The sequence below is a fragment of the Gigantopelta aegis genome, chromosome 4 (assembly GCF_016097555.1).
Source record: "Gigantopelta aegis isolate Gae_Host chromosome 4, Gae_host_genome, whole genome shotgun sequence".
NCBI classification, from domain to species: domain Eukaryota; kingdom Metazoa; phylum Mollusca; class Gastropoda; order Neomphalida; family Peltospiridae; genus Gigantopelta; species Gigantopelta aegis.
In genome coordinates this window covers 72,799,995-72,827,075 of record NC_054702.1, presented here as the reverse complement: position 1 = coordinate 72,827,075, position 27,081 = coordinate 72,799,995, and the positions used below count along the sequence as shown (strand labels likewise).

The window sequence follows — 27,081 nt, the reverse complement described above, 5'->3', positions numbered from 1 at the left end:
ATATATATATATTAATCATATGTTACTAATCACACAGTTTATCTACTAAAATCGTAATGCAGTATTTACAAAATAGTTATAAAATGACGATATGATATGTAGATACTAATCGCTGGAGTAGCAGGAGTATTTATTTCAGTTGTTAGAATAGTTCATTGTTAAAAGTAGTTGGTAAATTCCGATTTGTAATTCCCATTTTATTTTTCATTCTTGCAACTGTTCGTGCCTTTTAAAACAAAACCAAAAAACCTACATTAATCGGCAAACACCACAAAGCAGAACTCATCGAGTACATAGTCTTTTGCGGTTCTAGTGACAGTACTAAATATATTTGGAAAACTATTACCACACGTTTTGTCGTTCTTTATGACCGGAGCTTCTTGTGGCATATATTTGATTCATATATCTCTTTTTAATAATTTATATCTTGTATATCTTTTTTTTTTTTTAAACTGCCGTTGATGTTTGCGCTGATTTTGTAACTACTTCATCAGGGGTATAATTTTTCAGCCTTTTATTTGATTTCAGCAATTTTATGTGTAAAATGATTTTCACAAAGTAGACTGGATTTTATCTGAAATGCTCAAAATGGCCTTTATTTAGGTATAGTGTAGAGGTTTCCGCTTTACAGAGATCATTTCAGCTTTTATTTTAAAAAAGGGTTTCACATACCCGTATCATAGCTTCGTCAAAAATAGCCACACATTCTGCTTTGTATTATATTTGTGTAGAGCTTTTGACGCGTGCTGTGCGTGATGAGGTGAGGATCACATCATGGTGGGTTCGACTCCGCAATCAGTCACTGTGATGGATCTCGGTTACTGCGTCGGCTTCACTTTAGGCTCTCAGTCTACTCACAAAAAGTTTTTATAACTTTCGATATTCATACAAAGTTTTAAAATATACTTAACTTGATATTCGATTTATATTGTGCTTTTCCCCAAGCTCTTTACACTGTGGTAGGTGTTATTTGTTGTTGTTGCTGCTGCTCTTGTTTTTGTTGGTGTTGTTGTTTGTTGTTGTTGTTGTTCGTTGTATTATTATTATTATTATTATTATTATTATTATTATTATTGATATTGATAGTAACAGTATATATACTGAATATTGGTTATTACTTTAAAATCCATTTAAAGATATAATTTTGGTAAAACTGGATAACGACAGGCAAATCAAGAATGTAGCGATGGGATGTATGTCATTGTATTAATAAATAATAAAAAAGGAAAAACACTTTCATTCTGTGAATCAAATATTGCTGGGCAAATTCCAATATCTCTGCTGCCTTTTTTTCAATCAAGTCAGCCCGGATGGTAATGTTATTAGAAAGCGGTGACAGGTCAAATAACGAATATTACGGACCAAGACTTGTGGGCACAGTTCACGTATTCAGGAACCGTGGTCTGGGAATTTTGGCGTGTTTGCGCAGTCATTTCGCCTTGGCTTTATGCCCAGTGGTCACTGGGAGTAACGTTTCACGCGATGATACAAGGCTTTGAAACATTGCCATGCCGCGTTTAGCCGCTGACCGAACCACTAATTACACGGAAATATTTTATTCATTGATAAGACTGAATATTACTCAGAAGAAAACGTATTAAATCTCGATTCGTTTCCCCGTTTGTGTTGATTGAAACCACCTAGGAACACGGTCGTTATTGCTTGTGTTACCCGTTGGACTATGGTTAAGTTTTCACACGCGCCAATACGTTAGCAAACATTGCCATGTCTAACCTAGAGCCTGGTAACCGATAACGAAAGTTGCATAGAGAGTAAATGAAAATTTGCTTTCTCCGTGTCCTGACAACTACACAAATGGGTTTCTGGCTGGTGGTTCTTGTCTGGCAACAAATATGTCCACGCAGGGCGAGGACAAAGACTGGTGGTCGGTGAAAGTGGGTGATGTGACTACCGGAGTCAAGTATTCTGTGTCACCTTGGTAACAAATGGCTGGAATTAGAGATCCTTTGGGGCAAAACAGTGCAGGCTTATTAGCTAGTCCGAGAAACACATTTTGCTGTAAGATCATGTTATTTATGATACAAGCTTCCTAATGCTGCCCAGAAGATGGCCATGATGTTTTTCTTTCACTATGCGAGGTTCTTAAAGCGTTAACCTATTGACAAATCTCCACACAGCACCCATTAGTTGTCATCATGTGCATTACTGCATCTTAGTGTTGCAGAAGCTTATAGAAATTCTGTTTATGTATAGAACGTTTTTTTAATCTAGAATGTTAATGGCTGTGTGCTAATAGTTTATAAATGCTGTCTGCCTTTTACAAACGAAAACATGTTGATCAGTTAATAAAAAGAAAACTGCCGCAACACCTTAATTTACTTCTTTTTTTCGTTGCTTTCGAAATGAACGTTTGTTGATAATCAAATATATAAATCTGTGTAGCAGGTTCGAATCCTGCCAATATTCACTGTTCTGTTTTTATATACTAAAACACAAAAGAAACGCGAATACATGTATATATTTTTTAAAAATCAAATTCATGATAAAATTTATTCTGTAAATAGACTGTCAAAAATGGTACTAATATGTTTACAAGAAATTGATAATTGTAATAGCCACAAAACCTAATGGGATTTAAACTGAATAATTTTAAATACATTTTAAAACCTAAATTAATATTCGCGTTACAATAGAAACGTGAATATTTTAATATATAATGTATCTGAAAAAAACGTTGTAATATTTATGTCTAAATCTATTTGTTTTTCAAAATCAATAAATACATTTGACATAAAACAAAACAAAATGGGCATATAATGTCTACAAGACATCGATATTTTTAACAGACACAAAAACGAATAAGATTCAAACTGAATAACTAACTAAATTAAAGAAAACGAAACCAATATTGTCTTTCTTTTGTTGTTCGGTGTATTATAAGAACTAAGTCGGTGCTTCGTAACAGGAGCCATTTTTAAATTTATTTTTTAATTGTTGACTGCTGCTACAAAACTGTAGCATTGCTTTCAAAGCGAATGTAATACAATTTGAACGATAAAACCGTTGTCTGCGACCAAGACCGTATCTTTGCACAAAGCAGAGTCGAATGGGTATTTTGTAAAATAGTGGTTGATTCCCTGAATCTCTATCTAGTGCCTCGACTATAGGAACACAGTCACTTTCGAGGAAATCCTGTACTGGACAATACATCTGCACCGCTCAAAAGAGGACTGCCACTCACAAACCCATTCTTGACTACGGCAAATTGGGCACTAATAGTCTTGCAATAATGAGGTTAATACCATAGTCTTTCAGATGTCATGCGAATCGATCCAGTAGGTTCGAATCCTGCTTAATGCTCGTCTTATTTTGATTCGAATAGAGCTTATATTCACTAAGGTTCAAACTCTACTGTCCTGGGCAAACACCTCAGGTGTTTGGGCTGTCTGTCGAGGACAGGAATTATTGGCTAGTGGTTAGTAAGGGAAAAGTCAGTGTGGTGGCTATTACATCTCACGCTCCTAAAAGGGGAAAAAGTTTTATGTAATGATGCACTCAGTATATATTTATTTTTCAGATTTATAGCGTCGGACATGTGGTTAATGAGAGAGGAAACTCGCTCCCTCCACTCCATAACGAGATACAGACCCTTCCCAATGACGTGTCCACTACGTCATCGTGTTTGGTTTAAGTTAAAAGTTTATTTTGTTTAACGACATCGCTATTGGCGTGGATGTCAAACATTTGCCATTTATATCATATATAGTCTGAGATAAAATTCGCAACATTTTTCACATTAGCATTAATGTTTTAACATAATTTACAACTGACAGGACAGCACATACCACGGCCTTTGATATACCAGAGGTGGGGCACTGGCTGGGACGGGAAGGTGGCAAAAATCAGAGACTAGTTCACCAAGGAGGTTTGATCCTAAGCGCCTCACGCGGACGCTGTACCGACTGAGCAAGATCCCGTCCTAACGCGCCCATACCCACTCACGGTTCAAACACGTGCATCATGGGCTCGAGTTCTCGTTTGCGCCACAACTCCTGCCCAGGACAGAAATATCCGAACTTTGAATGAGTTTGTTTTTATAGTTGAATGTGTCAAGATCTAATTGCCTGGGGAACAAGCGGGGTTATTTTATAGCGGATGTATCCGTTTCTCTGAGAATAGATGTCTGTTGTTAGGTTTGTCGAATCATAAATCACTGGCCATGGTACCTGTCTCGAGTTAATGAGATGGACCCGGGGTGAAGGGCACTTGAAAATTGTTCGCTGCGGGCAATTTCACTGAAAACTATAATTACTTAAAGTGTTTGTATGTTTGTGTATTTTCAAACAGACAAAGTAAGAAAAAAAATTACATTCAGCGGAATTACAATAATTATTTAGAAGTTTGTTTATGAAAAACATTACGTTACTACAAATATACAGAACAACATTTGTATGGAAAGTACCCACCACAATAAATCAAATTATACACAGCATACAGATATATTGTTAGTAAAGTAACTGAAACAAATGTATTTGGAAAAAGGAAGTTTGTTTTGTTTATCGACACCACTAGAGCACATCCGTTATTGGATGTCAAACATATGGTAATTTTGACACAGTCATAGAGAGGAAACCTGCTACATTTTTTCCATTAGTAGCAAGGTATCTTTTATATGCACCATCCCACAGACAGGATAGCACATACCACGGCATTTGATATACCAGTCGTGGTGCACTGGCTGGAACGAGAAATAGCCCAATGGGCCAACCGACGAGAATTGATCCCAAATCGACCTCGCATCAAGCGAGCGCTTTACCACTGAGCTACGTCCCGCCCCTACAATAATATAGAGACGAAAGTGAAGGTTGTCATAATTTCACCACCGGTGTAAAGGGAATATGTTCCTCGTATATTTATGAGACTACAGTATATGTTTAAATCGCGAAATCGGGGAAAATTAAACTAAGTGGCTACATATTTGCCATTTTTCTATTTTGACAACACTTAAGGTTTGAACAAAATATGTCTACGGTAAATATATTTGTTAATAATGGATACAAGATTGCCGGATAAATGCGATTTTATATGTTTTACTTTTTTTCATTTAAAATAAAACAAAACAAAACTACGTTAAAACGGTGGTTATCTCTTTGAAGGTATTCGTTTCCTATGGAGTTGGATCTAATCAGCGCTCCATTTGCATTATATGAATGCAGATGTTTAAACAGTACGTCACTTTGTAATGTTTAGCCAGGAATTTTATCCTACAGCATTTGACGGTTATTTGCTAGAATGTTGCGCCTTGAACTACAAGATCATGCAATGACAGCATTAAACAAAGCCTTATGAATCCGTCGAAATCCATATTTACGGAATAAAATACTATTCATAATACTTTTTGATTGTGACAGTAACGAATTATTTCATTGGATCGTACTGATGTTCATTGTAAGGAATTTTTTGATTGCACAGAATCTAAGATCATTGGTTTTGTTCCGAAGTGATGGATTGTATATGTTTTCATTGATTTTGTAGTCATGTCACAGCTTTTTATAAACGCCATATGCCCTGTATACAGTCCGACCTTGATAGCCATGTTATTCAGCTTTGGGTTGGCAGTTACTGAGTTTGTATTCCAATACCGGCTCCAATTTTGAATGAATTAACGGCCAACGTCATTACTGAGATCTAAGCCACATATACGCATCAGTGCTTTACGACCGGTACTAATATATCAAAGGCCGTGGTATGTGCTATCCTGCTTGTAGAAAGGTCCTTATAACAATCCTTTACTGTTCTTCCTTTGACGTATCCCACGTGGTGATGGTGGGGTTTTTTCTTTACAACTAACTTCTTAACTTCTGTTCTGTTCAAAGAGCCCCCAGAACACCTGAGCTGTGTGTCCAGGACAACATGCTAAAACCGTAAGTGGCATTGTACGTCACGACAAGGTAAACACAGGTATCTGCCTACCCAAGACAGCGAGGTAAAGGGATAAAAGGCTGGAGTCAGACGAAAAGGCAGGGCTAAACCGTGTATAATCGGGATAAAAGTGTAACAAATATGCAAATGCTTCTCGGGGTGCCTTATGTTCACCTTCCCAGCTGGTCTAAGTAATCTTACATTGTCTGGCTCGCAGGCAGGTGGACCAGCGCAGCCCTGACAAACTGCGCCGCATGTTCTTCAAGACAGGCCCCATCCATCAGCCCGGATTACATTTGTCTCTCTCTAACCCAGGACACACATACCGCTGTCCGAGGATTATCGTCTGCTTACGCCAAACCGAGAAAACGCCGGTAATGCACTGCGGGACAATGGTTTCAAATTAGTACTCTTAACAATACAGTGCTATCATTGTTCTCGGTTTTGATGGGGTTTATTGTTGTTTGGTGTTGTTTTTGTTTTGTTGCTTGGGGGAGGGGGAGGTTTTGGGGGAGGGCTGTTGTTGTTTATTTGTTTGTTTGTTTTTTGTGTTGTTTGTTTTTGCTGGGATTTTGGGTTTTTTATTTGTTGTTGGGGTTTTTTGTTAGTTTTTTGCTTCTTTTTTTAATTTGTTGTTTTTGTTTAGGTTTTTTTGTTTCTTCTCTTTTTGTCGGCTTGTGTTATGCCTCGTTTGTGCACAAATATATCTACAAATTTGTTTATAGATGCATTTGTAAAGACTGACAGATGGTATGTTATATTCTTTATATTTATTTTTTAGATGTGAAAAAAATGTTTTTTTTACAAACTGACAAAACCGTCATTTATTATAAAATAGTGGCGGGATTTAGCTCAGTCGGTTAAGTGGTCACTTGAGGTGATTGCATCTCAAGATCGAACCACCTCGGTGGATCCGTTCAACTGTTTGGGTTTGTTTCGTTTCAACCAGTGCACCACAAATAGTCGAAGGCCGTGGTATGTGCTTTACTGTCTGTGGGAAAGTGCATATAAAATATCCTTTTCTGCTAAATGAAAAAATGATGAATACGTGTCAGAATTACCAAATGTTTGACATTCAATAGCCGATGATTAATTAATCAATGTGCTCTAGTGATGTCGTTAACCAAAACAAACTTTAACTATTACAAAATAAACATGCGCGGATTTAGGTTAGACCCAAGGGGCCCGGTCCCTTTATTTTTGGTCACGTAATTGACTGTGCCCGAAAGAAATCTTGTTAATAAATCAATGTCAACAAACTACATTGCATTAATATTATGACCCAACCTAATTAAACAAATCTTAAAACTACTCGTAATAGTAACAACCACAATAATGACATAGGAGGGGTGACTAAATTTCTTAAGCCTATCGGGTTCTTGGATTATTTATTGTATGCATGTGTTTGATGAAGTATAAAGTTCACATATTTTATTAGTGTTAAATTTAAATATGTATTGCAGGTGTTTTCAAATTATTTTATTCTGAGGTTTAGAGATGTTTACTTTAAAAGCCTCTACCCTCCCACTACAAGCTCGATATCTGAAATACTTGTAAAACATTTTTATGTTATTCGACGGAGACAATTGATGTGAGCGCTGATGATAAAGATTTCGGGTTTTTTTAAATGATTAACAAATAACTGTCAAATACGGTTGCTTAGATATGTCATCTGACGAGATACGAGTTTGTAACCTGTCGTGTTAAGGATGACGCGCACATGACGCAAGCGTATGTGTATCTTTTACAAATGCATGTATTTCCATAAATTATCAAAATCGATGAACAAGCATCCAAATCCCATGAGTGTTTTTCTATGCATTTGGCGCTAAGTGATCACTGAACTTCAAACTTTAAAATACATTTAATCCCCTTCCTCAGTTTAAGCATCAAATGTCAAACTTATGGACAGACGTTCCAGAAATCAAATTAAAAAATGTTTTAAATTTCAACTGACTGAAAAACGTGCATCAGAAGAAGTGCTGTCCTGTCTGTGGGAAAGTGCATATAAAAATTACCTTACTGTTTTCCTCCGAAAACTACGTGTCATAATTACGAAATGTTTGACATGCAATAATCGACGATTACTAAATCAATGTTCATTAGTGATGTCGTTAAACAAAACAATGTGCTGTTCCTTCATGTCTTTTTATAATCCAGTTGGACAGTAGTGGATGAACAGGAAGTAGCTCAATGTGACCACAAACGATGGGGGTATCACGCTTCTACAATTCTACAACAAATTTACTCTATTGCTTTTGGGCACTTGGTCTTCACAACAAAACAACACGTTTTCGTCAGTTGGTAAACTTGTAGTAATTTTTGTAGGCATGTAAAGAGTATGATACCGTGTTTCATGTCTTACAAACATGCTGTCAGATAACCAAACTCAAAAACGTATCTTTTTTTTTCTTTCTTGAATATTCGTATTTTAAATTACAAGAATATAATCCATTTGGTTTCAGAAAGAAATACGTTTCAATCAACCGTGATATGTTCGGTAATCACCGTCGATACCTCAGAGAACATACCTCTCGATAATATGGACAGTAACTTGGGAATCCAAGCGTTTATCACAGAAATCAGCACAAGTTATACAAGAGGCTGTTATAAATAAAGTTCGTTTCGTTTAACGACACCACTAGAGCACATTTATTTACTAATCATCGGCTATTGGATGTCAAAAGTTTGGTAATTTCGAGATATATATATATATATATATATATATATATATATATATATATATATATATATATATATATATATAAATCATTGAGCTTTAATGGTGTCGTTAAACAAAACGAACTTTAACTTTTAACTTCATTTCAATTTCAAATACCCAAAATTATTAATATTAATAGCCATTAGATATTTATATAATACATAGTTATGAGTATTACCCAGTCACTTAAATTTAATGCTGCTATTAATTATCTACGTACGTCCAAAACACGAATGAAATTAATTTGTTTACACTTTTAATGGCAGCGGATATGCGTTAGAGTACGTCGTGAATTTAAGTGCCGTTGTTCAGAAAGGTGGGTGAGTATACACGCTTCCTGTACATAAACGCGGAGGAATCTGGCTATACGGGTGACGTAAAGAGTCATTTGTGTTATCCGTGTCGGCATTAAATAACTCGAGTCGCTCGTCTTTATAATATATGTCATAACAGACTAGGCGCCTCACACATTTCGAAAGCCAGCGGTTTATTAGTCAAAAAAATATGTTCAATAAACTAACGAGAAGTCTGTATGAGCAGTTAGCACCAGGCACCTATGTTGAATTATGTTACTTGTCGCCAAAAACAGTTAAGTTGGGGGAAGTTTTTGATAAATTAGCTTGATTTCCACTCGTAAATCAAGTAAAAAGGTGGGCACCGCAATCTTAGCGATATCGCTAACAACCTCGTGCGGGGAAAGACACTACCCGTCGTGGGGTGTGATAAGGCAAAGCACCCAAATGCAGTTCGGTGTGGCAGTTTAAACACTATCAAAATCTACAAAAATGTTTGTCTAGCCTCATAAATTAGCTTTAATCTTGACAAAATGCCGTTCTATTCTCAGAAGTGATACGTCCTGTATGCGGCTCTCAACTTTTACATGTAGCAACTGTTTTGAATCAGACGACAGCCGCATTACGACCGCGGAGGGATATCGTTGGAGATTCGCCGATAAGATAATATTAATACGCCAATTCTCCAGTGACATTTACGTTTGTGTGTGTACACATAAACGATCTAACTTGGATATACAGTGAAGTTTTAAACAAAAGTTCAAAAATAAAAATAAATATAGAATGCTGCTTCTGTTTTGGAACTTAGATATATATACATTGTATTATTATTTGCCTTGAAAGAAAGAAAGAAATGTTTTATTTAACTGAACAGGGCCCCGTTCTACGAAGCGACCGTAGCGCTACAACCACCTTAAGTGCATTAGGTAGTTATGTACTTACGGTGATCTTAGGGCTAAGATCGCTTCGTGGAAGGGGCCCTGGACTATATTACAGGCATGTGTAGTACTACTACTCATACTCGTAATTTTTAATAATAAAAAAAAAAAAGTTTTATTTAACGACGCACTCAACACATTTTATTTACGGTTATATGACGTCAGACATATGGTTAAGGACCACACAGATTTTGAGAGGAAACCCGCTGTCGCCACATAGGCTACTCTTTTACGACAGGCAGCAAGGGATCTTTTATTACAGTTATGGATCACTGGTCGGTGCAAGTGGTTTACACCTACCCATTGAGCCTTGCGGAGCATTCACTCAGGATTTGGAGTCGGTATCTGGATTAAAAAACCCATGCCTCGACTGGGATCCGAACCCAGTACCTACCAGCCTGTAGACCGATGGCTAACCACGACGCCACCGAGGCCGGTATTATTTGCCTTGAAGATTATAACATTGTGATACTGGTAGTGAAGATCACTATAAATGTGTGGTGGTGGTTTTAGTTGGGGGTTTTTGGTTTTGTTGCATTTGTTGTTGTTGTTGTTGTTGTTTTGAGGGGTTGGGGTTTTTCTGTGGGTTTTTTTTTCTTTTTTCTTTTTTCTTTCGTTAAATTTTTTTTTTTAAAAACCAGCGGCATAGGGCACCCAGGAAACAGTATATTTTTCGCAAATGAAATGACTGCTTGATGGATTGGTTACATATTTTCTGGAGACAGGCCAAATTAAGGCCCCTACTTGCGCCGAATTGCTCTCCCAGCTCTACGAAGAACTATGTCAGAAATACATGTCACTTTGAATTATATGCGAAATGTGTCTGGACGAACTGCTTGCATTTATCCAACAGAACACGGGCAATAATCACTTACACATGCAATGAATGCGGAGATAATTAGTGCGTCAATGGGGTTAAACTCTACGCAAAGAGATGGGTTTTGCGCTGTTAAAACTGCATTAGAGTCTTAAAAACCAAATTCGGACGGCTGGCGGTCTAACAATCAAATAAATTGTGAAAATATTCCAGTACATCAAAATTTATCCGCATAGATCAGCTGAACAGTAAATATAAACATCCTGGAAGTTGCAAAATTTGCACCTTAAAGGTGCGATATCCAAGATACAATTGCCAAATTTCATTATTTTGTTTTCATTTATTTGTAATAATGAATGAATGAATGTTTAACGACACCCCAGTACGAAAAATACATCGGCCATTGTGTGTTAAACTATGGTAATGCAAACAAAGTGATAATCAACAACAATATAAAAATTCAAGATTTAAACAAAAACACAGTGTAAAGAACTGTGCAAAAATACAAATATCACAGATAGATACTGACTTTTACTCAAAATTTCAATTCTGTTCTGTATTGACCATTCTCAAAGAGAATGTTATACCCCTGCACCACGGCGAGGTTACAGCACGCGCAGGGGTTATTTGTAATAAATAACTACAAATTAATCGACCTGAGTCCTCACACATAATGTTTACATCAATAATTGAGGAGTATCGAAACTGTAATGTGTTTATACGCCGTGTAATCAGAGTCGTGTTCAATACGACCAGATTCCTGACTTATCAGATTGGAACAAGTCTTATAAAATCGACAAATCGACAAAATCTGATAAGTTCATTGGATAGTTCGTCAAAGACAGATGAGTTGCACAAAGACAGCAAATTTGTTGGCAGTATTCTCCTGGCTTAACGTTACAGGGCGTTTGCCTCAACTGAACGCGTCCAATTCCGTCACTCTTCCAAGGTTAAAGTTCGTTTTGTTTAACGACATCACTAGAGCACATTACTTTATTAATTTATTAATCATCGACTATTGAAGGTCAAACCTTTGGTAATTCTGACATATAGTCTTAGAGTAAATGAATGAATGAAAAATACATCGGCTATTGGGTGTCAAACTATGGTAATGCAAATAAATAAAGTGATGATCAACATCAATATAAAAATTCAAGATTTAAACAAAAACAGTGCAAAAACACAAATATCACAGAATTTTACAGATACTGAATTTTACTCAAAATTTTAATTTTGTGCTGTATTGGCCATTCTCAAAAAGAATGTTACACCCCTGCACCACGATGAGGTTACAGCACGCGCAGGGTATAGTCTTAGAGAGTTTTGTTACATTTTTCCATTAGTAGCGAGAGATCTTTTGTAATACTATATGCACCATCCCACAGACAGGACATACAAACTACGGTTTGTGATATACCAGTCGTTTTGCACTGGCTGGAACGAGAAATAGTCCAGTGGGCCCACCGACGGGGATCGAACCTAGACCGACCACGCATGAGGCGAACGCTTTACCACAGCTACGTCCCGCCCTTTAAAGATTTTTGATAATTATTTTTAATTGTAAATTAAATTATTTTGATGTAATTTTTATGGGTTTATATTTGAAGGTATACTGCTTACATTTCAAAACAAATGGCCATAAATAATGTTGGCCGCAAGATGTCATTACGAACTTTGAGATTGCATCTTTAAACTCATCAGCAGCAGACCAAGAATCATCTTAACCCTTTTAACTCTGAAAACTATTTGGACTAATAGAATGAATAGTACATTAAGCAAACTTATTAGTGAAAGGGTTAAAGGGGATGGCAAATATTCGTCTAAAGCAAATAAAAAAAAAACATTCAGGGACGGCGCAGTGTAAAAAAATAGTGGTACGGCTCGAGGTTGCCAGATTCTCCTTTCAAATTCACCTGTGAATTAAATTTTCACAGATACAACAAATATGAACAAAAAGTGGTACGGCCATGGCCGTACAGGCCGTACCTTTTGTGCCGCCCTTGCAATTGTTTTTTTTAACGTCTAACTATCCAATACTTCTATAAGCACGACTTTCATTTCTTGGCATTGATTACGTGTATATATCGATAGTAATGTGAGTATCTTACTTTCTTGATATTAGTTACCTGTATCTATCGATAGTAACGTGAGTATCTTACTTTCTTGATATTAGTTACCTGTATCTATTGACAGTAAGGCTAATATCTTACTTTCTTGATATGAGTCACCTGTATCTATCGACAGTAATGTGAATATCTTACTTTCTTGATATTAATTACCTGTATCTATCGACAGTAACGCGAGTATCTTACTTTCTTGATATTAATTACCTGGATCTATCGACAGTAACGTGAATATCTTTCTTTCTTGATATTAGTTACCTCTATCTATCAACAGTAACGTGAGTATCTTACTTTCTTGATATTAGTTACCTGTATTTATCGACAATAACGTGGATATCTTACTTTCTTGATATTAATTACCTGTATATATCGACAGTAACGTGAGTATTTTAGTTTCTTGATATTTGTTACCTGTATATATCGACAGTAACGTGAGTATCTTACTTTCTTGATATTAGTTACCTTAATCTATCGACAGTAACGTGAATATCTTACTTTCTTGATATTAGTTACCTGTATCTATCGACAGTAACGTGAGTATCTTACTTTCCTCATATTAGTTACCTCTATCTTTCGACAGTATTGTGAATATCTTGGTTTCTTGATATTAGTTATCTGTATCTATCGACAGTAACATGAATCTTACTTTTTTATATTAGATACCTGTAGGTATCGACAGTAACGTGAGTATCTTACTTTCTTGATATTAGTTACCTGTATCTATCGATAGTAACGTGCATATCTTACTTTCTTGATATTAGTTACTTGTATCTATCGACAGTACCGAGAATATCTTATTTCTTGATATTAGTCACCTGTATCTATCGACAGTAATGTGAATATCTTACTTTCTTGATATTTATTACCTGTATCTATAACCAGTAACGCGAGTATCTTACTTTCTTGATATTAATTACCTGGATATATCGACAGTAACGTGAATATCTTACTTTCGTGATATTAGTTACCTCTATCTATCGACAGTAACGTGAGTATCTTACTTTTTTTTATATTAGTTACCTGTATTGATCGACAGTAACGTGGATATCTTACTTTCTTGATATTAATTACCTGTATATATCGACAGTAACGTGAGTATTTTAGTTTCTTGATATTTGTTACCTGTATATATCGACAGTAACGTGAGTATCTTACTTTCTTGATATTAGTTACCTTAATCTATCGACAGTAACGTGAATATCTTACTTTCTTGATATTAGTTACCTGTATCTATCGACAGTAACGTGAGTATCTTACTTTCCTCATATTAGTTACCTCTATCTTTCGACAGTATTGTGAATATCTTGGTTTCTTGATATTAGTTATCTGTATCTATCGACAGTAACATGAATCTTACTTTTTTATATTAGATACCTGTAGGTATCGACAGTAACGTGAGTATCTTACTTTCTTGATATTAGTTACCTGTATCTATCGATAGTAACGTGCATATCTTACTTTCTTGATATTAGTTACTTGTATCTATCGACAGTACCGAGAATATCTTATTTCTTGATATTAGTCACCTGTATCTATCGACAGTAATGTGAATATCTTACTTTCTTGATATTTATTACCTGTATCTATAACCAGTAACGCGAGTATCTTACTTTCTTGATATTAATTACCTGAATCTATCGACATTAACGCGAGTATCTTACTTTCTTGATATTAATTACCTGGATATATCGACAGTAACGTGAATATCTTACTTTCGTGATATTAGTTACCTCTATCTATCGACAGTAACGTGAGTATCTTACTTTTTTTATATTAGTTACCTGTATTGATCGACAGTAACGTGGATATCTTACTTTCTTGATATTAATTACCTGTATATATCGACAGTAACGTGAGTATTTTAGTTTCTTGATATTAGTTACCTGTATATATCGACAGTAACGTGAGTATCTTACTTTCCTGATATTAGTTACCTCTATCTATCGACAGTATCGTGAATATCTTGGTTTCTTGATATTAGTTATCTGTATTTATCGACAGTAACATGAATCTTACTTTTTTATATTAGATACCTGTATTTATCGACATTAACGTGAGTATCTTGGTTTCTTGATATTAGTTATCTGTATTTATCGACAGTAACGTGAGTATCTTACTTTTTATATTAGTTACCTGTATCTATCGACAGTATCATGAATCTTACTTTTTTATATTAGATACCTGTATTTATCGACAGTAACGTGAGTATCTTACTTTCTTGATATTAGTTACCTGTATCTGTCGACAGTAACGTGAATATCTTACTTTCTTAATATTAGTTACCTGTATCTGTCGACAGTAACGTGAGTATATTACTTTCTTGATATTAGTTACCTGTATCTATCGACAGTAACGTGAATATCTTAGGGTTTTTTATATTAGTTACCTGTATCTATCGACAGTAATGTGAGTATATTACTTTCTTGATATTAATTACCTGTATCTATCGACAGTAACGCGAGTATCTTACTTTCTTGATATTAATTACCTGGATCTATCGACAGTAACGTGAATATCTTTCTTTCTTGATATTAGTTACCTCTATCTATCAACAGTAACGTGAGTATCTTACTTTCTTGATATTAGTTACCTGTATTTATCGACAATAACGTGGATATCTTACTTTCTTGATATTAATTACCTGTATATATCGACAGTAACGTGAGTATTTTAGTTTCTTGATATTTGTTACCTGTATATATCGACAGTAACGTGAGTATCTTACTTTCTTGATATTAGTTACCTTAATCTATCGACAGTAACGTGAATATCTTACTTTCTTGATATTAGTTACCTGTATCTATCGACAGTAACGTGAGTATCTTACTTTCCTCATATTAGTTACCTCTATCTTTCGACAGTATTGTGAATATCTTGGTTTCTTGATATTAGTTATCTGTATCTATCGACAGTAACATGAATCTTACTTTTTTATATTAGATACCTGTAGGTATCGACAGTAACGTGAGTATCTTACTTTCTTGATATTAGTTACCTGTATCTATCGATAGTAACGTGCATATCTTACTTTCTTGATATTAGTTACTTGTATCTATCGACAGTACCGAGAATATCTTATTTCTTGATATTAGTCACCTGTATCTATCGACAGTAATGTGAATATCTTACTTTCTTGATATTTATTACCTGTATCTATATTAATTACTGTTACCTGTATCTAACCAGTAACGCGAGTATCTTACTTTCTTGATATTAATTACCTGGATATATCGACAGTAACGTGAATATCTTACTTTCGTGATATTAGTTACCTCTATCTATCGACAGTAACGTGAGTATCTTACTTTTTTTTATATTAGTTACCTGTATTGATCGACAGTAACGTGGATATCTTACTTTCTTGATATTAATTACCTGTATATATCGACAGTAACGTGAGTATTTTAGTTTCTTGATATTTGTTACCTGTATATATCGACAGTAACGTGAGTATCTTACTTTCTTGATATTAGTTACCTTAATCTATCGACAGTAACGTGAATATCTTACTTTCTTGATATTAGTTACCTGTATCTATCGACAGTAACGTGAGTATCTTACTTTCCTCATATTAGTTACCTCTATCTTTCGACAGTATTGTGAATATCTTGGTTTCTTGATATTAGTTATCTGTATCTATCGACAGTAACATGAATCTTACTTTTTTATATTAGATACCTGTAGGTATCGACAGTAACGTGAGTATCTTACTTTCTTGATATTAGTTACCTGTATCTATCGATAGTAACGTGCATATCTTACTTTCTTGATATTAGTTACTTGTATCTATCGACAGTACCGAGAATATCTTATTTCTTGATATTAGTCACCTGTATCTATCGACAGTAATGTGAATATCTTACTTTCTTGATATTTATTACCTGTATCTATAACCAGTAACGCGAGTATCTTACTTTCTTGATATTAATTACCTGAATCTATCGACATTAACGCGAGTATCTTACTTTCTTGATATTAATTACCTGGATATATCGACAGTAACGTGAATATCTTACTTTCGTGATATTAGTTACCTCTATCTATCGACAGTAACGTGAGTATCTTACTTTTTTTATATTAGTTACCTGTATTGATCGACAGTAACGTGGATATCTTACTTTCTTGATATTAATTACCTGTATATATCGACAGTAACGTGAGTATTTTAGTTTCTTGATATTAGTTACCTGTATATATCGACAGTAACGTGAGTATCTTACTTTCCTGATATTAGTTACCTCTATCTATCGACAGTATCGTGAATATCTTGGTTTCTTGATATTAGTTATCTGTATTTATCGACAGTAACATGAATCTTACTTTTTTATATTAGATACCTGTATTTATCGACATTAACGTGAGTATCTTGGTTTCTTGATATTAGTTATCTGTATTTATCGACAGTAACGTGAGTATCTTACTTTTTATATTAGTTACCTGTATCTATCGACAGTATCATGAATCTTACTTTTTTATATTAGATACCTGTATTTATCGACAGTAATGTGAGTATCTTACTTTCTTGATATTAGTTACCTGTATCTGTCGACAGTAACGTGAATATCTTACTTTCTTAATATTAGTTACCTGTATCTGTCGACAGTAACGTGAGTATATTACTTTCTTGATATTAGTTACCTGTATCTATCGACAGTAACGTGAATATCTTAGGGTTTTTTATATTAGTTACCTGTATCTATCGACAGTAATGTGAGTATATTACTTTCTTGATATTAGTTACCTCTATCTATTGATAGTAACGTGAATATCTATATTACTTTCTTGATATTAGTTATCTGTATCTATCGACTGATTTCTCGTTCCAGCCAGTGCACTACGACTGGTATATCAAAGGCCGTGATATGTGCTATCCTGTCTGTGGGATGGTGTATATAAAAGATCCCTTGCTACTAACGGGAAAATGTAAGGGACTTCTTCTCTATAACTGTGTCAAAATAGCCATATGTTCCACATCCCATAGCCGATGATTAATAAATCAATGTTCTCTAGTGGTGTTGTTAAACAAAATAAACTTGTTAACTACCGACAGTAACATGTAATAAACAATTAGAGTAATTGTGAATTTTGCGTATTAAAGAAGCTATACTATATCCTGTAACAGAAAATTGTCAAAACAGTTTTTTTAAATACATGAATTTGTCTGATTAAACGCCAGACAATGTCTATGATTTCGTTAAATAACAATTCCAGACGAAATAACGAGTTCAGACGAAATTACCGACACTGCTTGGACAAAAGACATCGCCGCGGTATACTCATTAAATCGTACACGTCAAATTTTTAACAGGTTAGTGAGCTATCACCCATTAACACAGCTACTAAGCTCGCGTCCGCAAATAACGTCTTCCATCTATGAAATTGCTCTTATAATATACTTGTCAGAACTACATACACACACACGGAGACGGAGACGCAAACAGCAACAGGTGAAAATGCTGAGGGAGTGACCACATAACGGAATGGCATACACGATTATAATATTGAGACTGTTTAGTTAGTTTAAAACTATTGCATATCGATAACTTAATATAAGAACGTCTAAGCATTACAAACGCTCTCTCTCTCTCTCTCTCTCTCTCTCTCTCTCTCTCTCTCTCTCTCTCTCTCTCTCTCTCTCTCTCTCTCTCACTTTGACATCCAATAGCCGATGATTACTAAATCAATGTGCTCTAGTGGTGTCGTTAAACAAACAAAACAAACTCTCTCTCTCTCTCTCTCTCTCTCTCTCTCTCTCTCTCTCTCTCTCTCTCTCTGTGTGTGTGTGTGTGTGTGTGTGCCCCTGCGCGTGCTGTAACCTCACCGTGGTGCAGGGGTGTAACATTCTCTTTGAGAATGGCCAATACAGCACAAAATTGAAGTTTTTAGTATGTGATATTTAGTCTGTGATATTTGTATTTTTACACAGTCCTTTACACTGTGTTTTTATTTAACTGTTGAATTTTTATATTGATGTTGATCATCACTTTGTTTTCTCCATTACCATAGTTTGACACCCAGTAGCCTATGTATTTTTCGTGCTGGGGTGTCGTTAAACATTCATTCATTCATTCATTCTCTCTGTGTGTCTCTTTTTCTGTCTTTCAACGTTTAACATAAACTATAGCTGTTTCTTAAAATGTTCTTTTAAACCATTGGTTGATATCGACTGCGATGAATGAACCTATTCGTTCAGTGATTTAATATAAAGAATGTAACTAGACAGTTATGTGAATGCTATTGGAGTATGGGTCAAACGTCATAGTGGATAATTCGAATGGATATTGAAATGGGACAAATTCATTTGCATTGTCTGAGAGGCAAGATTCATATATTAACAGACCCGCATGTAACGAAACTCCATGCTACAAACAGAGCAATGCCTCCTTCCTCCTCCCTTCCGACGTCTATTTTATTGGAAGATTTTATGTTTGAATTAATAATAAATAGTTTCGAAAACAAATGTTTTTGAAAATCTATTGTAAATGTTTTATGATTTCTGTATTGGTTAACTCTCTGTTGATCGTGTATTATTTATTTACTATATATCTGTACCTATTATGCTGTTGTTGTTGTTGCTGCTGCTGCTGCTGCTGCTGCTGCTGGTGGTGCTTCTTATGCTACTGCTGCCATTATTATTGTCGTCGTCGATTTTACCATTATTATTGCTGGTTATTTGTTATTTGTGTTGCTACATGTATATTTATTGTTCGTTGTACTACTTTTGCTATTTTAATACATATCACATTCTGTTGTCTCGGTTGTATAGGAAGCCTGGGTATAACTGCCCTTGGAATATAACAGCACTCACAATTTAAAAAAATATCTTTCATTTCATTCTAAATGTCTTGGTGGTATAGCCACCATTAATGTGTCACAAGTCGATGTTTAACTAAGGCCGTGCACACAACGGGAGTTCTAACCCATTGAAAAATTCATAAATGAAGCATAATATTAGTGTCGGTGGCAAGCATGTCGTTTTGTGAACACGAAACCGACCGTGCAGAACTTATTACCAAATAAACACGACCACGGGTGTCGTGAAATCGCAGTTTGTGAATGAACACTGATTTGAAGGGAAATCTAAACTGCGACGTGTTAAAACTTGATAAATCAATACAGTGAAATAAAGTAAAGGTCTATGTTGTTCCAGGCGCGGATCAAAGGGGGTGGTGGTGCTGGGCGTGAAGAGATTCAAACATTCAGTGTTTAACGGATGGCTCTTCCATTCTTTATTTGATAGGGTAGTTGTAAGGTGTTGTCGCTTGGAGGTTTTTGTTGAAGGCTGCTATAAACACAATGTTAGTGGGTAAAGCTGTAACTCTCCATATAAAACCGTAGCCCAGTGGTAAAGAGTTCGCTTAATGCGCGGTCTGTCTAGGATCGATCCCCGTCGGTGGACCCATTGGGCTATTTCTCGTTCCAGCCAGTGCTCCACAACTGGTGTAGCAAAGGTCGTGGTATGTACTATCCTGTCTGTGGGATGGTGCGACAGCGGGTTTCCTCTCAATATATGTGTGGTCCTTAACCATATGTCTGACGCCATATAACCGTAAATAAAACAGCTTGCATCTGCTTCTGGAACAAAGGGTCAAAGTTCGAAGTGCACCCAACTTTTCTTTCCACATTTAACGCTACCAGTGCTGCCTTTGGTAATACATGTGACAGAGTTTGTTATCTTAACATGTTGTTTCATCCGTCCAGTAAAGAATTGTAATTTAATTCGATAATAGTATCAATGTACTATTGCATTTGAAACGCGAGGGGTTCATACTAAAATTAGGATGAACGTTTAGTGTGGTGTGGAACCAGGGTAGTAAAAGACGTTCCAGTTATGTCAGAAACGAATAATCATTTAATCATTTAATTAATCGTTTACTTTAAGGGTTAGGAATGGTAGTATTTATATCCATGATGTTATGTTCATTGAAATAGTGCATTTAGCAGTTTTAGCCACACGATACTACTGTCAACTGTGTGATTTTATTTGGCAGTATACACCTTTTAGAGGAACGTGGAACAAAAGAGTTTTCGAAACAACAAAGTATGTACGAAAATGTTCATAAACGGTTCTTTATATTAATACGCATTCTTGTCTTGCAAGTTTTCAGTAAGGTTGTCATGTTATGTAATGTTTATAACTGGTATCGCAGATACATTGTTATTTGTTATTTGTTATTTATAGACGTTTTGTTTCAGTTGTATAAAAACAGCAAATTACCGAGATCGATGACGTTAAATGTCTACAAAGCATAACTTGAATTTTGTTGTATAAAAATAATTAGAATCGTAATTTCATGAAAGCTATTTATTTAATCATCTATTCTGTTCTACTGAGTAATATTCGATTCTATTTTATTATATATTTTTATTTTATTGTATTTTATATGTCGAAGCTTGTCGAATATTCTGCTCATTTTGCCATGTATTTCCATCAGTCTACCCACAGTACATGAAAACATGCGTGGCGATTCATTTGCAACCCTATAATATAATATATTGTTGTTTGGCAGTAATGTTAATATGAATAAACGTTGTAATCCAGATTTGGGCAAACATCAGCCTCCCCCCCCCCCCCCCCCCCCCCACACACACCTATAAAAATGGGAGCCAATGATTCTGCTCCCTTTTGTTAATTTAGGATATGGAGTACATTTCTATAATTTATCTTTGTAATTAGTTTTTCAAACGCAGCATACTAAAAAGACACAAAAGGGAGATATCGCCCTCCTTTCCCACCATTGGACTGTTGCAGGCGAGCTCACACTTTATACCTTTTTTGCAATTGGTTTGTGTTGTTGTTTATAGAGGGTTTTTGGGGGGTTCTTTTTTTTTTTGGGGGGGGGGTTGTTGTTTTGTGTGTGTGGCTCTTTTGTATTTTTTGTATTTTTATTTATTTAATTTTTTTATTATTATTGTTATTGTTGTTGTTGTTGTTGATATTTAGTGAATTACACTGCATGTAAACATTTGACTGTAGATTAAAAAGCCTTTGCAGTATAGAAAAACAGGCGGAGATAATGCCTACCCAATTTGAAATAAAAATTAATATATACATGTCACCTTCCATTCCCCTTCCCCTCCCCCACCCCGTTGCTGGCATCTTTTGACTCCCATAAAATAAAGGTTTTGAAACACATATATTTTAAAACGCACCTGACATAATATTATGTTTAACGTAATTATTTATGTATGTTTAAAACACTTAAAATGCCGTTTACACGCATACTACATGGACAATATAATTAATTATTACTGTGTTGTTATAGTTGTTATTGTTGTTTTCTTCGGGTGTTTCTTTCGGTTGTTTTTTTTTTATGTTGTTGTTTTGGTTTGGGTTTTTTCTTGGGTTTTTTTTGGCCGGGATTTGTTTTTTTTTTTTTTTTTTTTTTTTTTTTTTTTTGGGGGGGAGGTTTTATTCTTCTTCTTTTTTTGGGGGGGGGGTTGTTGTTGTTTGTGGGTTTATTTTTTCCCACAGTAACTGTAGTACTATAATCAAGCATACATCGTATACTCTCACTCTACCCCGTTCTTATGTAATCATTTTAGTGCAGCTCTTGGATACATTCAATAGTGTTTGATTCTGTTCGTGGTTATTTCGTTTCTTTGCGAATTTAAATTAAGAATTTCAAGAAAAATATGAGAATTTAAAAAATGTTAATACCCAAAATACAAACACACAAATTATATAATAATACCAAATAATATCAAATATTTACAAACTAAAATACTAATTTAACATCACATTATTATGTTATATTATATTATTAATCGTTATTGTTACGAGGGGTAATTGTGTTTTTATTGTTATATAAATTATCTGTTTTTAAACCTAGTTATCTATAACATATTTTAAGTACTTTATAACTCTACATGTCAGAATTATCAACTGTTTGACACCCAATAGCCGATGATCGATGTGTTCTAGTGGTGTCACTTTGTTGATGTTTTTACAGACTATTGTGAAGTAATAAAATTTAAAGATCATAATTATTATATTCTGTGTATAAGATACCTGGACCCCGTTCCACAAAGCGATCTTAGCTGGTAAGACCCCCCCCCCCCCCCCCCCCACCCCCACTCACACACACACAAACACACACACACACATACATATATAAATAAAGCTTGTGCCCCCTCCTCCGAATAGAGACTGTACCCCGGCCCATTAGCGATTGAGACCCACCCCACCCCACCCCCTCAACTCCTAATATCGTTCCTATGAGTCTGCCATACTCTATACAGCTTCGGTCTGTTCTGGTGTACCGTTTTGAGTACGTGGCGGTTCGTTTTATCACTTTCAGTTTGTCAAAATACCGCTACAGCCTGGGGCAATCGTGACAAAACAAAGTCGTGTTTAGCAGGCTCCGCCCAACCCAATACCAAAACAAAGGCGACGCACTTAATAATAAAAATTGCCTGAAGGAAAATTGTCTGTGGAAAATACGCCGAAGTGCTGGTTACACGATAGAAACACGATACAGAGTGAAAGATTAATGTACCTGTCATAATAATTCTCTTACCTGAAATATACCTCCAAAAGAAAAGCAACGATGTCATCTAAATTATGTAAATTTCCTTCCGATTTAAACATTAACGGGCTGGTTTCATGTATTTAGTTTGTTTATCTGTTAGTCTCCAGGCTGTTTGTGAAAATAAAAGCCGCTATTCCGCTATAATCAAGTACCTGGACGTTTAATAGTTTTAAGTTTTAAATATATACCTTAAATTTTTTGACGTAATAAATGTTAAAATTTTATATATATATATATATATATATATATATAAACTACTAATAAAATATTAAAATTTATCTGGGGATTTTCATCATCTTTGTACGTCCAGACAATATATATATATAGTGTAATATTACCAAATTCATTATTTATAATTATGTTTATAGCCTCGTTTTTAGATTTTAGCATTATTGCTTAGGATGTAATAGTATTTTTATGTAAATTGAACAGTACACAGACGAAATATTTCTTAATAATTAGTCTGGAAAATTTTATTTCGTGACTGTATGTTATATTTATAGCAAAAGCTTAAAAGAATAATAATAGTAAAGTGGATCATTTATATTGTAATTGTTTAGATATATTTTTATGTAGCATTTTAGAAGCATATTACTGAGTTTGCGTTTTTGTAAACACTTATATATACCTCAATAATTATATATGCATTGGCGTGGAAATATTGGGGGGTGGGGGGCAGGGTTAATATGAAAAACATCATTTTAAAATAACATCATAGAGGATTTTATCATATGCGATTTAGTGGTTTGTTTTAAGATAATTAGAATTTTAGAGCTAAAATTTGAGTTACTTTGAACTTGAGCCAGTTACATTCAAAAAAAAACTAATTTGCAGTTAAAATTAAAAAATTTGGTTGGCAAAACAATACATTTCTTCTTCTTTTTTAAAACGCGTTTTAAATGTTTATAAATTGATAATAATAATTATATCGTTCGGTGCAAGTGAAATTATTTTCATTTAACGATCGACAAATGACAATTATTATCTGTATGTCATGTTATGTTAAACTTAAACACTGTTGCAGCATAATATTACTTTCTGATACAACAATATATACATTATGTTTTTAAAATTATAATCAAGAAACCACCAGCTCCATTATATTTAAAGCAATGACAATTCTTAACTCCGTCAAACATAATCAAGCAGTTGGTTTAAACCAGGTTTAGAAAATACATTTTATTTTGTTTTACACCTTAATTTAGTTTTTAAACGCAAATTAAAATATTGTTTTATACATACACATTTTCGTAAACATGTCGTAGTAAATAAAACTATTAATTCGTCAGTCAGTTTAAAAATGAAACAAACACACAAATAAATAAAAATAAATAAATAAATAAGTAAATACATAAACAAATAACAATGTATTAAATAACATGTTGAATATTTGTAAATATAAATGTTTAGTTACTCAAACACGATATACAACAAGAAGTAAATTATTTAAAGAAAATAGTTCTGTTGGTATTATTATGTAGTCTATTTTCCAGAATTGAACACATGGTGTCGCTGTTTATTTGGTATAACCACAACCCACAAAATTATTTTAAAATCAAATATGCATATAGAAAAACCCACAAGACATAAAATAGTAATTACGGTGTTTGCTGCCTACCCATGTTATCATTTCTGGAACCGCCCTGGGGTTAGAGCTAATGCCACTTTTTTGTAGTCGCAAGATTTTAAACATTTCCGTTAGAATATGTTCAGCTGTGTTCGAATATGTTCAGTTGTGTTAGAATATGTTCAGTTGTGTTAGAATATGTTCAGTTGTGTTCGACTATGTTCGGTTGTTCTAGAATATGTTCAGTTGTGTTCGAATATGTTCAGTTGTGTTAGAATATGTTAAGTTGTACTTTCATATCGTTTGCTGATTTGTCAGTGTATTTTAAACATGAATCTACACACACAAACATGACATTCATTATCACAGATTTTAACTTTATTACATGTTTGAAACATCATCCGTTTCGCCTCTGTTTTTGTTTACAAATTTTTCTTTAACATTCTTTAACCTGTGGTGTGTTTGTAGTATCTACCGTCAAACTTTTTATATCCGAGCAGGTGTTCGGTGAAAGATATATTGGACTACCCTTTGGCTAAACTAATTTAAAACGTTTCTGAGAAATTAAAAAGGTATGCGATTAATTTATTTCTATTTACACTACTGACTTGTTTATTATAATTAAATATTTATATGGTTTGACAAAACAAAATTAATTAATTTGTCCAATCAAGATAATATAATTGAACAAATAACTGCTTCAATCTATCTAAGCTTGGTTATGCTTTATTTATTTTTCAGTATTCAATTATTTATTTATTTATTTATTTTTATTTCACTTTGTATTTATTTTTATAACATAAAATACATTTCCACTTATCAGCCTAATATATGTTTCTTTTTAAAATGCTATGGTGTTCCCCCCATTTGCGACATACCTGAAATTACTGGAAATTTATTCCACCTTCCAGGACAAAGCATTATAGGGTTTTTCTTTTTATCTATAGACTCTTTTGACACGGTCTATCAATCAATTTTAATATCTGTTTTTAATTCATAGAATTTCAAAAGATGGAATTAGGTTCACACGCAAATCCCAAACACTTTAGATCTTTAGACTCAATTGGTGTTTGCGGCTTTAGTTTTAAAATAACAAAGAAAAGGAAAAACCTACCGTCAGAATTGGAAGACTGGAGGCAGGACTAACATAGCGTGTACTCCACGAAAGTCATATTGTCGGTGTAGGAATCCCTCTCCCCTCCCTTTCCTCGCCACCGCTCACCTTGCCCGCCATAATGCGCTTTATGTCCAGTCGATATTTCAAAACGCTGGTCAGGTAGATCTGCTTAGAGGGATAAATATTTGTCAAAGTCAGGCGCTGAGGAGAAAAGCGATAAGTGCAATGTACGGCGGACCTGTGCGCAACGTTGTCTTTTTTTCTCTATCGTTTTTTTTCTGGCAGAAACATAGCGTAATTTATACCGCGTCAAAGTCAAAAAAAGACACAAAAGCAACAGTCTAGATTGTTCATTTTAATTTAGCACTGGCACTAAAAATTCAGCATGAAATATATTTATTTTTCTGTCAGTCGACACGCTGATGTTGAAAGGTGGTGTGGTGAATGTTGACAGCGCCGCGGCGGAGAGGCTGTCAGTCTCATCCGCTCCGTGTCAGGACTGGTAGCCATTTCGTTCGCGCATCACCGTCGCGCATTTACACACGTGGATGTTTCAACGAGTGTTCCGTATCTCTTTGTTTTCTTTCTGTAAGATAGACGGGTATAAGAAATTCTGCTAGAATTCCGCGCGTACCGTTTCTAGACACACCGAACCTATTTGTGTTATCTATTCGAATCTCTCAAATTTCACAGTTCATAAAGCGAAACGAAATAACCTCTTTCGTGGGGACTATTTTAATTGCTTTTCTTATTCGGGTCTTTCGCACTTTTTTAATCTGTTTCATCTCCTACAGAACTGTCAATCATATTTTCACTAATATGTCACACTGTGTGTAGTCCTTTCAGCTGAAGCCACCATATCATCCGCTTTTTAATGAATTAATTTTCTATTTTTTCTACTTAGTGTTTTGCTCTTTTTTTCAATTATTATTAATTGCTTTTTATAGGGAGTTTTAGCTTCTTTGGGATGATAGCGGGTTGAGCGATAAAGCTAAAAAAAAATATAGCAACATTGTAGAGTTCTTTTCTGCACCGGACATATTATCCTATGTTATTATCTACTATACAACACACCTTGTTTCAAGACAT

The 27,081-nt window shown here is 34.7% G+C and overlaps 1 long non-coding RNA gene across 1 annotated transcript in view; it reads right to left on the bottom strand.

Annotated features, from left to right (window-relative positions):
* Positions 1–26,207, bottom strand: part of LOC121372255 — a 40,366-nt gene extending 14,159 nt beyond the window's left edge. The window contains exon 1 of the long non-coding RNA XR_005957905.1: positions 25,990–26,207. This is a non-coding gene — a long non-coding RNA (uncharacterized LOC121372255). The remainder of the gene's footprint in view (positions 1–25,989) is intronic.
* Positions 26,208–27,081: the final 874 nt, after the last annotated feature.